The sequence below is a fragment of the Pelmatolapia mariae genome, linkage group LG16_19 (genome assembly GCF_036321145.2).
Source record: "Pelmatolapia mariae isolate MD_Pm_ZW linkage group LG16_19, Pm_UMD_F_2, whole genome shotgun sequence".
Lineage (NCBI taxonomy): Eukaryota > Metazoa > Chordata > Actinopteri > Cichliformes > Cichlidae > Pelmatolapia > Pelmatolapia mariae.
Genome location: NC_086241.1, coordinates 793,646 through 810,000, shown reverse-complemented (window position 1 = coordinate 810,000; position 16,355 = coordinate 793,646). Strand labels below are relative to the sequence as shown.

The following is a 16,355-nucleotide window of genomic DNA, read 5'->3' as shown; positions in this document are numbered from 1 at the left end:
ACTTGTTTTGTAAAGTTCGTTTAGCTAATCTGTGCAGGTGAATGAATTTACCCTGACTAAAGAAATCAAGAGAAACGCCCCGGGCTGCTCAGTCACTAATTACCGTTACTGTACTTTTATTACAAGTGTTATACTGTAAAAGCAACAGGCTGCACCCTGCTGCAGCTCCTGTGCAGAGCTGAATATTAAATATGTGCAAACAACAGCATGTTTTCAGTCTCCACATGTGTAAAGACAGTAACACCAAATTTTTTTTAAGCTTGTACTTCAGTAACTCATTAATCTGTAACTATGGATTAAACTGTAGAACTGAAAAAATGTAAGAGAACAGCTTCAGATCCTGAGTGTGTGAGGACAGAAGGATCAGCTTTATTTCAGATTTAAGAGATAAACTTTATATTTCAGTTTGTGATTATTGTGTTCTCGTTGTGATTACAGGAGCTGCCCTCAGATTCAGACCTCAGCACCACCCAGTGACAGCAGACAGCCCAGATAGCAAGACGACATTGAATCTATGTTGATTTTTCATCCGAACCGTCGTATATGGTCGGGGTTGAAATGCCAATGTTGTAACAACGTTGAAATACTGTGGTAAACCGACGGTCTTACTATAGAGACGTTGTAACGATGTTGATTCACCGTTGTTTTTTTGTCATTGATATTTGATCTATTTATAGTCGACCAGGTGACAACAACAACATCGAGAAAACGTCTATTTATAGTTGACGATCATTCGGCTCCGGTCACCATCAAAAACCATCGATTTGTAGTTGAGCATTAAATTGCATTGCAACTGATCGGGTATAAAGTACCAGAGAAAGTAGATTTATTGTTCATTTGTTATCAATGACTTGGTCTAGTTCACCAGCTTTAAAAAATCGTGTCTACGTGCAATTTATGTATAGTTGACCGGGAAATTAAAGCAGCGATCACTTGGACTATTCCGCAGCACCCCTCTCACATTGGTACATCCCCCCCCCCCTCCCCCGGTATTCATTGTCTTCTACAGTAGAGCGGGACATTTAATTTACTCTCAGCGGAATTGACCGGAGAAGGCATCAGTTCATGCACTGCACTGGCCTGCACCACGATTAGTATAAGGTAAGAATGAATGATTTTTTTTCCTACTCGGTATTTCCATGTTTGCATTTGAATAACAGTAAAAAAAAACTTGTTAATGTTGTACATTAACGAGTTTTTTTTTTACTGTTATTTAAATTGTGTCTACTTCTTACAATCCGGCAACAAATAAATTGCACTGCGAACAAAGTATATCAACAAAGAAAACATTTTCGTTTCATAATTTCTTCGTTATATTCCCTTACAAAGCTAGCTTTAACGCTTCGAGGTTTCCTTTGTTCTTGCCGTCGCCTCGGCGCTTGACCCAGACTTTCGCTCTGTAGTTGCTTAGTACTACAAAAAATTCTAAATCTGTGATATATGATTGATAAACGTAAAGTTAACTGTATAAACGTGTTCAATGACTTTGTTACTTTTGATGATTGGAGAGCACTCGCTTCAATGCGCACACGAAAACTTTAGACTCAGTTTGAATGCTCACGCAGCATGCGTGACTGTACGTTGCACGCTCACCTAACTTTACGTTGCACGCGTACATGACTTTCCGTTTGTGCCTTGAATAATGAATAAGGCTACGTCCACACGTACCAGCGTATTTTTGAAACCGCTGATTTTTCTATGCGTTTGCACCTTTTGTCCACACGTAATGTATGTCTGGCCGTACATTGTGTTTGTATTTCCAGGCACATTTCACGAAGCAGAACGCAGTCTTCAGAGATATCCACGTGAACGCTGTGATACGTCTGACCTTCAGTCCGAAGAAGAAACCCAGACCAGTCTTAAAAGAAAGCACAAGTAAAACCTTTATATTCACAAACATATCTTTGATTGTTAAGAATTTATGATCTTGTCTTTTATACATATCTGTGGTGCTTGCATACTGCAATATCGCCACATAATATAGTCCAAAAAGTGGAAGTTTGTAAACTTTTTAAAAATGCAAAGCCGTGTACACTTGTGCACTTCAAAAATTCATTGTATGCTGTACCTTCTTGCACGTCTCTGTTTCCTGTGTGTGTTGTTAGAAATCAAACTAACTTTAGGAAACAATATGCCAAAAGCATATTTACAATTACTTAAGACCGTTTTTAATTTATTTTCTTTAGACCAAATCCCCTGTACACATATACGGACTCAGAGGATGAGCAGCCTACAAAAAAACGGTTTCCCCAGGCCCCTCGAGTGAAAATACCAGGTAATAAAATACTGTCTAGTGTCTGTGTACATATCTGTGTCTGACACGAGGAAACTTTTTTGACAAGTTGTCTGTATTCTTAAATACTTAAAAAATTATCTTTTTCTAAACAGCCCTCATCACTCCGCAGTCTGCCCCCCAGCCCACTGATAGCAACCATCATAATGCCCCACCCAGCTTCCGGCACCTTTCGCCACTCCGGCACAAACCGACACAGCTTTGCGATCTCGCCAGCATGCAGAGTCTGTCTTCCCTATAGATGGTATGCTTTTAAAAAAGCTTTAAAGCTGCATCACAATGTCATTGTACTCTTATCTTCAAAACACCAGTTTATACTCCTGAATGTCATCTTGTTGTGATTTTTTTTTTCTGTAGATTCCAGAGACTCTGTGAGGCCACTATTACAAGGCAAGTTTGAAAATCTTGGAATTTCACAGTTTACATGGTATAACAAATATATGTGACAGGCAAAAACTAGTAAACACTTTTAGCAGTTACAAGAACTAACAAATGAATATCCAACAAAAGGGAATAGAAATACATTGCACTGCCAATACTTTGGTTTATTCTTTGTATGACTTGAAAATCAGGCTTTAGGGAAAACTAAATGACATGTTTCTATCATCAATTACATTAAGTAAACACACAGGCACTTGCATACACATTTAAGACATGAGACTCGCTAATTCCATCTCTTAAAATGTGTCTATAGGTGAGACGCTTTGCGTTGATTGGTGCTGCTGGACCACACTGGAGGTGCGAGTCCGCCGTGTAATGGTTTATGCCATTACAAAGGAGCTGGCCTCTGTACTCAACTGGACAGGGGAAAAAAAACAAGGACCAGACAAAGCAAAAAAGGGCATTTAAAGAGACAGCGCCATGCAGATGCATATTTGGTAAGTTTTAACATTTATTGTAGTTTTATGAGCCTAAAGTGAACAATAAAGGGATCAATTGATGTGCTGGGTGCGTTTCACATTTCCTATGTCTGTTTTTTGCTATATTACTTTGTCTTTCTTAATAACAAGACTTTCATGTCCGGTTAATCTGGAGATGGAGTCTTTGGTCTTCGGCTTGTTTTGTCCTCGGGTTGTACACTTTGTACAGCCCGAGGACCCATGTTTTCTTTTTTTTTTTTAAAGGATACACGGCACACCATGCTAAGACATATCGCATTTTCAGCTTATAGCTCTTTGGGAATCAAATGTGGCAGTTTGCTGATTTCCGCCTGGTGACTTTCATGTTTATCAGCCTAGGAGTTTACATACTTTCTCCCTGCTGAAGACAATTAACAAGAGCTTATTCATGTGCTCTAATTCCCTTTTTTTGTGTGTGTGTCTATTTTTTGTCCTAGATGGCCTGGCGCAGCAGGTAGGGGCGAACTCTATGTCTGAGTTGGTCTTTGCTCAAGCAGTCCAGAAATGGCTCAGATATGCTCCAGATCGTACGGGTGGCGCGCAGGACGCACATCATCCATCCCCATCCCGGAGTAAATAATAAAAAGTGACGTGAAACATAGAAATGTAAATAGGAAACTTTGTCTTTTAATAAAGTATTTTGCAAATGATACATGTCTATTGACCTTTTTTGGTTTTTTGTTTTTTTTCAATAAAAAGCAACTGTGCGAAAGAGGTGGAAAATCAATACCATATCTCAACAGTGTTTCAATATCAGAATCTGACATTGTTTCAATGTCAACAGTGTTAGAAAATATAACGTCGAATCAATGTCAGGTTTCAACATTGATTCAACATCAAAACCTGACGTTGTTTCAACGTTAAAAATGGGTGCAAGAGTGATGTTGGGTCAATGTCACACTTCAACGTTGCTTCAATGACGTGGCCTGATATTGACTCAACATTGTTTCAATGTTTCCTTGCTATCTGGGAGATCATCCAACATGTTAACTGCAAAATGAACTGATGAAAACAGTGCAAAGGTTAAAGTACCACATGTGCTGTCAGTGAAAGCTGCAGCTGTTTTATTGATAAAGTTAAAGACAAAAAAACAAAAGGATTAATCACTCATGTAACTGTGTCACTATATATCAGCATTAACAGGACCTCAGTTTGGTGTTTCAGAGAGCTGCTGATCTCAGACCTGCACAGCTTCTGTTTTAAACACTTGATGCTCTCAGCTGCATGAAGAGCATATGAGATTTTCTCTGACACAATTAAATAAAACCTGATGAAGGTCAAAGGTCGTCACTTGTATGTTTAACTATAAAATTGTGATGTGGAATTCTTTCACAGTTTTTTGCAGATAGTGTTATTTACCATAAAGTGATTCAGAGTAGGGGTGGGCGATATAAACGATATACGATAGAAACGATATAGATTTGGCCAACGATAGAGATTTTGACTATATCGCTCTATCGCGATAGCGCATGTTGATGATGTCATCAAGCTGCGCCTGTTTTGGTAGAAAGTATCACAGCGGCTACAACCATTATCATCAGTAAATTATGTTCTCCTGACTGAAGTTTGGCCCGTGTATAGCATCCTGCTATGCGATTACATTTGTCCCTGACCACCAGAATCCCTCACGTTAACTTTTATCGAGTGGAAAAAAAGTTGCCGTTCATCCTCCAGCTTCACTCTGCTAATGTTATGCTAACATAGCTGTGTCGCTAGCAATCACGTAGCACAACATTATATACCAGGTAGTCCAACTTCGGTAACCCTGCAAACGCCACTGCTGTTTAGTTTTCTGTCTTCATTTATGTTGGAAGTGGTAGCAGAGCTGTACGTTTTAATTAGTTTCAAAAATCTCTCAGTCAGAACATGGTATGAAATGTTTAGGTATAAACTAGCGAGCTAACTTCCTGTTAACTTCTAACTCCGTTAAATTTAATAAATTCTGTTTTCACGGATGCATGGATGTTAAACTTAATTGTTACACCCGATAAAGCAGCAACGCTGATGATTTAATTAAAGATGAAAGAATTTAGACTGTTTTTAACTCTCAGTGTTCGTTTGACTTTGGGACCTGAAGGGGACGGAGTTTTGGACCCAGATTACTCCTCACTACGGCAGCCGTAATGCTCTGACAATCCATCAAGCAGTCCATCAGCAGGCTTACCAAAGTTGTACTAAAACATTTTTTAACAGATTTCTACACGCCAAAATCGGTTCAAGGTCAGTGAGCACAACCAGAATTCATACATAAGGCACACTCTCGATTTTTGAGAAAATTAAAGGATTTTAAGTGTGCCTTATAGTGTGGAAAATACGTTATACAGAAGAAAAGAATATATCGTGATATATATCGTTATCGCACATGCTTCAAATTATATCGCGATATGAATTTGAGGCCATATCGCCCAGCCCTAATTCAGAGTTATTCATACCAGAGTAACCAGAGAGGATCATATATTTTTAAATGTATAACTTTCTACAGGACTGAATATAATATCTTTATGTAAAAGTCCGGAGCCTCTGGGGAGTATCCGAGTATTTATAACATTACACAAACCAAAGGTCTCCATCACAGTGTTGATGAAATGCTGGGTGTATCCATCTCCTGGGGCGGGCCTACAGAGGAGTGCTGAAGATTTCCCTGTGAGGGAACTGCTGGTGAAGATCATGAGTCCTGCTTGATCAATGCGATGAGCTTCAGTCTTCCTGGTGTTTCTTAAATGATGCCTCTTACAGCGGATCAACAGAACATCTGGCACAGGACAGCTGTGATGAAAGAAAGGGAAGAAGTTTCTCCAAACCTCTGGACCCAGAAACCCAGCTTGGTCCTGATGGTCTCCCTCACTAGTTTCTCTCCAGGGTGAATGTAGCTGTTGATATAATATGGACTCTATTATTAAATGAAAAGAACAAATTAGACTACACTACTGAAACGTTCTGCTGCTGTTTTTAAAGTTTCCATGTTACCAGGCTGTAGAGGGCTCTGAAGATTTAAACAGTTTTAGATCCATTACACTCACAGTCTTATGTTAAAATCTCAAAGGACAGCATTATATTTTTGATATTAACAGTAACTCTGGGCCTCTGTGGAGTGTGCAGCTGACTTTTGGCTGTCTAAAAATGGATAACAAAACCTAAGCAGTGCTGAATCCTTCAATAACACAGACGAGTAACAGGTGTGTAGCATCGCTAACTAGCTAGCAACAAATCTCCAACACAGTGCGTATGCTAGCGGCTAATCTAGCAAACGAATTAACAACAGAGTGATTTTAGAACTATAAGATGATAAGCTGTGTGTCTTTTTCATAACAGTGACTTGGTTGTATTTACCCTAATTTAACGAGTCGTCAGTCGCGGTAAACCCATCAGCAAAAAAATGGAGCAGCCGGGCTACGTAAAAAGTGTAGGGGGCGTGTTTGCAGTCACGTCCAGCGGGTGTGTGGGCGGGAGCGTGACGCAGTCGCTCCACCTCAAGTCACTACTGCGCAGACTCTGGGCGTTTATCAATATGCGTACTTGTGCGTACTTGCGTTCTCGTGTACTCGTGATACGTCATCAGTCGGAGACCAAGTACTGTTCCAATTCGAAGTACGCATCAAGCCGAGAATGCGAAAAAGTCCCGGATGTGTTCTCGATCCGCCCGTTTTATCGAGCATGCATCGGTGTGGACTTGGGACAGCTATATATCCCAGAATGCATTTCGTCCAAAACTCAACAGCGGACTCCCGGCACATCGTTTTCAACCCCCCCCCCCGGCTCGCGGACTTCTCACTACTCAGGTTAAAGAAACTCCAGCAGCTGTCTATAGTATTGAGTGTCCACTAGAATAGAAATAAAAGCGTTCTAACATCTCACCTGCTTGTTTTTATTAAGGTATGTACACGTATGTACATGTACACTATTTTTATTAATAGAGGTTTCACTACTGAGGTTAACAATGATATATAAGTCACTTAGATCACTTCTAAATGTTAATGTTTGGTTTATTTCAGTGTTTTATTTGTTCCTGAGTAAACCGGTTTGGCTGTGATTAAAGTTAAGCTTCATAACATGTTACTCACAGTTACATTAAGAGGGGACGGCAGTAAAAACTCCGGACCTGTGACATCATCACGCAGGTGTTCCAATTGTACATATCGCGAGTCCGTGCTTGCGTTCTCGGCGGGTACGTACTCCCGTGCGTTCTCGGCGAGTACGTACTCACCGAGAACGCGAGTACGTACTCGCGTACTTGGGCATTGATAAACGGCCTTTGGCTTCATTTTTGCACAATGGGAGGAGGCGTCGTCCATGTTTTCTGCAGTCATTGGTGCAGACCCATGAGTGGTGCTGACGCTTGCAAAGAGCTGAAGTTGTGTTAGCGCCATACTGCCGTGTTTCTGCCCTGGATACAGTTTCCAAACAAAAAAATAATATCCATGCTGTAGACTGCAACGTTGTTTTCATTCTTTGGCATGCACTGAAATTAGCAGATTGTTGTGCAAGTACAAGTGGAGCTGATAAGCAGAATCAATAGGCAGACTAACAATTCCAAGGAATTGAACTACTGGGAAGAGGTTCTCGATTCCCATCTCTGGAATAGCTCACAGAAGAGCCAGAGAATTTTTTTTTTTTAGGGCCTGAAAGTCTTTCAGGTGCCTTCTGTGAAACTCCAAGTTAACTGTTATGTGCCTTTTAATGAAGAGTGGCTTCCATCTGGGCACGCTACCATACAGGCCTAATTGGCAGAGAGCTGCAGAAGTCATTGTCCTTCTTAAAGCTTCTCCATTCTCCACACAGCAATGCTGGAGCTTTGTTAGAGTGACCATCAGGTTATTGGTCACATCCATGACAGATGCAGCTCTTCAGCATCCACACTGTGTTTATGTGTTAAAAGAGAAATGATTTCATTGTAACTAAAACCCAATTCTCTACTCCTAAGTTGAGAGGCACATGAGAGTACACGGTCCAGTAATAAATTCTCCACCTTTTCTGAGGTTGTTGGGCAATATATATGAGAAATGAATTGCTGGGAGACTGGGGACCTTACGGTAAGAATTTGTTACCTTATGATATGAAATTGTGGGTCTTTCTGTGTGGAGCTTGCATGTTCAACCCTGTGATTGGATGGTAACTCAAAATTGTCCATAGGTATGAATGTGGGTGCAACTGGTTGTCTGTGTCACGATGAGTTGTGTGGCTGGCAGTGGCTGGACCCAAGTGCAGGACTCGGAGACAAAACATTAATTTAAATTGCAGCTTTATTTGCTGGTACGACAAAACTGGGAATACATAAACAAAACTCAAACTAACTAGACTGAAGAGGCATAGTGTGGCATGACTTGACTATGACTATGCTTGGATTGCTGCCTCCTTATATTTGTACTTTGGTCACAAGGACAAATAGTGGTTCTTACTCCTTGCGTTCAAATGATCAGCTGCTGCTGTCTGTTCCCCTTGTCCGCACAGAGTTGGGTAAGAAAGCCTTTGTCCACTCTGCGCCTTTTTCGTGGAACCTGTTACAGAAAGACTGGAAACTGACTGAACTGTTGTCTTTAAATGTTTTTAAAACTAAACTCAAAGGCCTACAGACTGCCTCAATAATGTGTAATTGTTTTGTGTAATTTTTAATCTTGTTTGTTTGTATGTATTTGTTCGGAAATGTGCTGCCTCTTGGCCAGGACTCCCTTGAAAAAGAGGTTTTTAATCTCAATGGGACATTCCTGGTTAAATAAAGGTTAAATAAAAAAAAAAAAAATGACTTAACCTGGAGTGAGACGACGAGGAATACACACACAACAAACGTGGAGGACGCAACAACTAGCAGGGAAAAACACAGGGCTTAAATACATACTGAGGTGATTAGGGAATGTGAAACAGGAGGAGAGCACAGCTGGGAGTCATCTGACATGACAAGACAAAGGGGAGGCAAAACTCAACACATTGGCCGTTTATCAATGCCCAAGTACGCGAGTACGTACTCGCGTTCTCGGTGAGTACGTACCCGCCGAGAACGCGAGCACGGACTCGTGGGCCGTTTCTCAATTCTCAAGTACGCGAGCACGGACTCGTGATCTGTACAGTCGGAACACCAGCGTACGTGATGATGTCACAGGTCCGGAGTTTTTACTGCCGTCCCCTCTTAATTTAACTGTGAGTAACATGTTATGAAGCTTAACTTTAATCACAGCCAAACCGGTTTACTCAGGAACAAATAAAACACTGAAATAAACCAAACATTAACATTTAGAAGTGATCTAAGTGACTTATATATCATTGTTAACCTCAGTAGTGAAACCTCTATTAATAAAAATAGTGTACATGTACATACGTGTACATACCTTAATAAAAACAAGCAGGTGAGATGTTAGAACGCTTTTATTTCTATTCTAGTGGACACTCAATACTATAGACAGCTGCTGGGGTTTCTTTAACCTGAGTAGTGAGAAGTCCGCGAGCGGTTTGGGGGGGGGGGTTGAAAACGATGTGCCGGGAGTCCGCTGTTGAGTTTTGGACGAAATGCATTCTGGGATATATAGCTGTCCCAAGTCTACACCGATGCATGCTCGATAAAACGGGCGGATCGAGAACACATCCGGGACTTTTTCGCGTTCTCGGCGTGATGCGTACTTCGAATTGGAACAGTACTTGGTCTCCGATTGATGACGTATCACGAGTACACGAGAACGCAAGTACGCACAAGTACGCATATTGATAAACGCCCACTGACATAGTACACAGACTTTCAAAGTAAAACAGGAAACATAACAGACGCAGACTAGACTAGGGGATACAGAGGGACACACCGGCAGAAATGACTGAACACTAAACAGAAGTAACATAGAACCATAACCTAAGAACTAGAACACAAGAAATACTAAGGAACTAAGGAGCTAGGAATACTAGAGACAGAAATCAAAACACATCATGAAATCAAGGATAACTAATACAAACAGAAAAACACTGAGTCCACAGACTCAGGACCGTGACAGTCTGTGTGTTAGCCCTGCGCCAGTCCAGAGTACACCCTGGTGATAGCTGGGAGAGACTCCAGCTGATTTTATTTTATTGTTTATTTATTTTTATACAGTTTTTTAAATTTATCCTTCTCCTTTTCTGTGGTTTTTCTTTCTATTTGTTTTTATGTATTTAATCTTCTGTAAGGCACTTTGGTCCATTGTGGTTGTTTTGTGATTCGCAGGCTGCCTTTAACAGCCGATTACGTCACAGCCAGGTGACAAAGGCTGCTCCAAATGTGACCATTTGTGGGCTGTACCTGGCTGTGCATCCTCTTTTTACCTGGATTAGAAGGATGGTTCGGGTGTATCCTTTGTGGCCCACCCTATCCCAGGATTCATAGCAGTGGCAGTGGATAATTTTTGGATTTAAGCTTGTTCTGCAGCCACGAGAGACAGGCACCTTGCAGTTGATGAAATCCTCTGTATGCCAGAGTTTTCTAGAGTCAAATGTGAGGCCATCTGTCCGACAGCTAAAGCTTCTCCTAAATTAGGCCATGCAACGGGATAATGACCCCAAGCACAGCAGCAAATCTACAGCATGGAAGTCCAGACCTCAACCTGACTGAAATGCTGTGTATAAAGGAATGCTTGCAAATGTCAGTGAACTGAAGTTATTGCTGCTGACTGAAGGGTCTGTAAACTTCCTCAATCATAAAATGATTATGATATTGAACTAAAACAAATGCCTGAATCCTAAATTGTGGTTATCCTGTTATGGTGATCTAAACTGTAACACTAAATGTGATTAAAACACTAAAACACTGGACTCCTGGGCTGAACGACTGCGAGGATCACCAACCCGAGGAAAACACAAAATACACGAGTCCATGACAAAGACAATTCATTCCTGAATGAAGACACTGTTCAGACACATTTAAAATGCAGCCAATTGTGTTTATTATTAAATTATTGAGGAAATAGAAGGGGGGGGGGGATGTTAAGAAGAGGGTAAATTAAAGGGATAGAAAAGAGGAAAGAGATAGAGGAGAGAAAACCCCAACAATCCCCTCTGAGCAAGCACTAGGCGACAGTGGATAGGAAAAACTCCCTTTACAGGAAGAAACCTATGACAGAACCAGGCTCTAGAGGGGGCAGTCAACTGTCGGGACTGGTTGGGGGGGGGGGGTGAGGGTGAGGGTGAAAGAGAGAGAGAGGGGGGAGGGAGATGGGACAGGTGTTAGGGGTTAAAGGGGAGGGAGAGGTGTCATGAGAGAAAGGGGGAGGACTTGAGAGGAGAGGTGAAAATTACGATGGAACAGAGGTGGAGGAAGACGAGGTGACACCAGCAGTAGAAAAAGTAGAAAAAGCAGGAGTGTCCCTCCTCCAGAAGAAGCGGAAGCGTTTCTTCTTCTTTTCCAAGAGCTTTTCCACGAGCACCTTTTTCTCTAGGATGAGGGTTCCTAACTCTTTGATTGTTTGTGTATTTTCCTTCTCAAGTTTCCTGCATGTTTTCTCCTCTTCTTCTAATTTGGCTTCTTTTTCTTTGAGCCTTTCTTTCAGTTCTTTACATTTTGCCTCCTGCATTAGCTTTGCCTCGTGCATCCCTGTATAACTCTGTTGTAATTTGTTGTGCGTGTCTTCTAACTGCTGACTTCTCCTCTCGATTTGTTGAAGTGTACACTGCAGGTCTTTGTTTGTTTTCTGCAGTTGCTGCTTTAACATCTGCACTTCAGTGTTTTTGCACTTCAAGTTGTTGGAAAGTTCCTCGAGCTCTGTGTTTTTTCTCAGCATGTCATTGAGCTTACTCTGCATCTCTGAGCATTGTTTTTGCAGTGTTTTCTTTTCCCCCTCCAGTTCAGTTGTTTTGTTGTTCATTTTGTTGTAACGTTCTTGGAGTTTTTGGTTTTTCCTCTCAAAGTCCTGGAGAATTTGTTTTTCTTCTTTCTGCTTTATTTGCCGTTGTTCTTTGTCTTGAAGCTGCTCTTGATATTTCTGCAGTGTTTCATCAAGCTTTACCTGCTGTGCTCCGTATTTTTCCTGCATGCCTTGGAGTTGGCACTGCACGTCTCTCTGGTTTATGTCCAGCTTTTCTTTCTCTTCAAGGATTTCTTTATTTTTTTGCAGAGCTTCATCAAGCATAACTTGCAAATCTTTGTTGTGTTCCTTGATGCTCTGAAGCTTGCAATCCAGATCTTTCTCTTTCATGTCTTGCTGTTCTTTCTCTTGTTTGAAATCCTTATTTCTTTGCACTGTTTTATCGAGCTTTATTTTCAGCGCTGTGTATTTTTCCTCCACGTCTTCAAGCTTGCAGTCCATTTCTTTCTGTTTAATTTCTTGTTGCTTTTTTTCTTGAAGCAACTCTTTATTCTTGTTCAGTGTTTTCTCATGCCTTGCCTGAAACGCTTTGTACTTTTCCTCCATGCCTTGTAGTTTGCGCTGCTTTACGTCCATTTGCTCTTTTTCTTGGAGGAGTTCTTTATTTTTTTGCAGAGCTTCATCAAGCTTTATTTGCAAGCCTTTGTTGTGTTTCTCCATGTCCTGAAGCTTGCAATCCGTATCTTCCTGTTTCGTGGTCTGTTGCGCTTTCTTTTGAAGAAACTCAACCCTTCCTTTCAGCACTTTGTGATTTATCTCTGTGCCTTGGAGTTTTATGACCAGTTGTTTCTTCTCTTGGAGGATTTCTGTATTTTTTTGCAAAGCTTCATCAAGCTTTACTTGCAGCTCCTGAATCTTTTTGTCCTTGTCCTGCTCATTTTTCTTCTGTTGGAGGACTTCTTCTGTTGGTTTTTCTTGTGCTTTATTAAGCTTTGCTTGGAGCTCAAAGATCCTTCCTCGCATGTCTATGCGTTCCATTTCGTTCTCCTTTTGAATATCTTCCTTTTCAAGAAGCTGGCTGAACAGTCTATCTACTTCAGCAGTCCTTCTCTCATATTCTTGTCTGAGGAAGATAATCTCCGCTCGTTGTTTAAAAAAACTTTGCCAGACGTAATAGATGTACTCTGGCTGGGGCGGGTGTCGCGTATTGTGATTGTTCATGAGATTTTCCTCATGCATTTCTTCCAAGCACATCTTCTGTACTTGAATATTGTCCTCTTGATCACAAAGAGGAGCGCTGGGCTTTACTATTTCTCTTTTTTTGTGTTTTCTTGGAGACATGGTAGAATCTGTAAACAGTGACCAGTGACTCTGAAAAGGATCCAAAAAAGGCTTCTCTGACGAACGTTTGAATGCTGCAAACATAAATGCTCGAATAACGTACTAATAGTTGTTGCGCCTCACTCCTATTTAAGGGTTTTTAGGCTCAAAGGATCAAAGGACCAAAGTGGTGTAAGATTCTAAATGTGTGTGATGTCACAATTCTGTAAGCTAATGAGGTTGTCACATGACATTTGTGGGAGGGCATTTTTTTACCTGGACAAATGATCAATAAAGTTTCAGTCTCTGTAACAATGATCACAGTATAATTGTTACTGTTCAGCAGAACAGCAAACAATTATATGTGTCCAGTATGTTGGCTGATTTTCTTTTACTTTTTGCATTTGAAAATAAAAGTTGGGCTGATTTTAACACCATTACAAGAAGTGTTGTTAATTATTCTTTTTGAATCATAATCAGGTTACCACAAATTGTTATTCTTAGTACTGCATACTTGCAATGAAGAAGTTGTCCTGACAGTCATCTTAAGTAAACTGCACTCATTTATTTTGAGGCAACGAGTTTGCATACTTTTTTGAGTTCTGAACTACTTCGATTTTAAAGTGCAGTAGTTTGAACATTTGTAATAACATTTCTGCAAACTGGAACAAACCTCTCCTTTTCTAGAACTGTTGCTAACACTTATGACATGAAAATGAATCGAGATCGAGTGAAGACGGAGTGATAAATGTTACTTTTCTTGTTTTGTTTATATCTAAAGTTTAAAAATAAAAATAGAAACTGTTGAAATGACCTGGACGGCCTCAGCCCAGGTGATGTAATATTAGCAGACAGAGGGTTTGATGTTGCAGAATCTTTGGAGCTGTACCATGCTGAACTGAAGAGCCCAGCTTTCACCAAAAGGAAGAACTAACTGGCCCCTAGATTGCCCAATCAAATCTCTTAATACCATCAGCCCTCCCCTTCCTTCACTGTGCGCTCACCTTGTAGAAAACAGTTGAGTGTGGAAGAAATGGCAAAAATGTGGAGCTGAAAAGCTAAGAACAGCAAGTAAGCTGTTCTCTGCTGCTGCTCATCATTGACGAACTCGTCATCGTATGTTAGTCAGCAGTGTGTGATGTGGTCTCTTAGCGTGGCCCCCTGTCTCCCACCGTGACCTGCTGGGGTCGACGGCCTGGAAACTGGCTCATCTCTCTCACTGACTTCAGGCCAACACGGCTCATCATCTAAGGTCACCTTTTTCTTTGAGGAACACATCACCAGTTAGTTCAACCAAAATGACATAATGAGAATTTGAGTGTTAATCCTAACATTCAGACTTCACATGTTCCTATAACAGCTGTTCACGTGTCACACTTGGCTCTGTAGAACGTACTGTGCAGAAAAACAGCAGCGATTTGGGAGGGCAGGAAACCTCCATCCGGACACCAACGTCCTTGACTTCACATTTTTCAGTGCTGATGTTGCCGTAACAGAAAGACACAAACAGTGCAATCACAGTGATGAAATTACAGGAGAAGAAACACAAAGCAATGAATCAGCTTTAAACAGGAACACAGTGAAAGGACCTCATACCTCAGATCTGTAGTTGAAGTTGGCAGGAATGTTTCACGTTCCACGGCTTCTTTGTCAGGTACAGCTGAGACTGGAGGCTTCGGACCTGCAGAGTCCTTCTCCAGAACATCCTCAGACTGGCTGACGGGGTTAACACTGGACAAAACACAAAAGATCCTCCTTCATGATCCAAGAAGGAAGGAGTACCAGCAGAACTTGTTCAGACAGTAAAATAATATCGTACCTCTGTTGGGGTTCAGAAGGTGGCACGACCGTGTCTTCTGCCTTGTCTTCATTTTTGGGAAAAACCTTTGACTTTTTCTGCCAGTTACAAATAAATCCAGTTAAACACAAATAGATGCACAAATTCCTGCACCGTTTGTTTGTTCAGAGCTTATTCTCTGCAGTGTTAAACTCACCTTACAAAAAAGCCATCTGCGCCACCAGGAGGCCTTCTTTGATTTGTTCCTCTGAGCCTCAGCTGGAGGTGAGACTGGTGCAGCAGAGGTGGCTGGAGTATCAGCGACCACATGTTCATCTGTGAGATCCTTTCGTGCACTCACACTGGAAAGATAACAGAGAAGATCAGTCTGCTGTAATGCACTCAAACTGCCCTCAGTGCCTCAAGAAAGTCAGCTAAACCGACTGCATGAAGCTGTGGACTACACAGAGGGAACAAATCTACAACTTACACAGTGAAAACTGATCCAGCTCAAATATTCAGACAAATATTTACTTTCAAATGAGAAAACTGTGCATGCATGTTTATATGTGTATTTATAAATGTATACATAAACATAATCTTAAACATAGTAAAAATATGACAGAGAGCAAAGATCGTACTTTTTCAGTGGGGCCTCTCCAACACCCACAGTGTCCTCCTTTATTATCTGTTTCAAATAAATCAAACAGCATGTGATTCAATAAGAACTGTTGCACAAAAATAGCATTTTTTTTTTGAATATTACAAAAACATGACAAATCAGGCTGTGCCTTTCTTCTGCTTAGAGTCCAGCAAAACATGTTTGCACTGGTTGCTGTTTGAGCAAATAATCCGTATAACTTGTAAAGTTTTTACGAAACACTTCTCCTTCTCTCTGCAATCTCCAACTCCGGTTTGCAAAAGTCTAAAAGTGTGTGAACTTACAGTCCTCAAAATGTGACACCTACAGAATGTGTTTGAGTTAGCAGGTAACAAACATAAACATGGTTACCATAGTGATAATAATAAACTTTACAATGTGTTGCTAACATTTTGGTTGTTGTGATGATTCAAATTTGTTCGGTGAACCTCATCAAAATGAACATGTGTTGACCAATGACTGTAGAAAACAGTCATTGGTCAACACTGTCTCCAGATGGAAAACCGGAGCAGTGATGCATCTGCTGCTGTCAGGCCTGCAGGTTTGTTCCTGTGCTGTTCTCCTCTTTTTTCTTTTTTTTTCTTTTTTTTTACAGCACAAATAATTTGTGGGGCTTGTTATTGTGACACCTGATTGTTCTCTCATTTTAGTT

The 16,355-nt window shown here is 40.9% G+C and overlaps 1 long non-coding RNA gene across 1 annotated transcript; it reads left to right on the top strand.

The window, feature by feature from the left end:
- Positions 1 to 978: 978 nt before the first annotated feature.
- LOC134644434 (uncharacterized) lies at positions 979 to 3,920 on the top strand. Its single transcript, XR_010096489.2, has 7 exons — positions 979 to 1,101; positions 1,764 to 1,875; positions 2,187 to 2,275; positions 2,389 to 2,537; positions 2,651 to 2,683; positions 2,988 to 3,171; positions 3,630 to 3,920. It is a non-coding gene; the product is annotated as an uncharacterized LOC134644434 (long non-coding RNA).
- Positions 3,921 to 16,355: the final 12,435 nt, after the last annotated feature.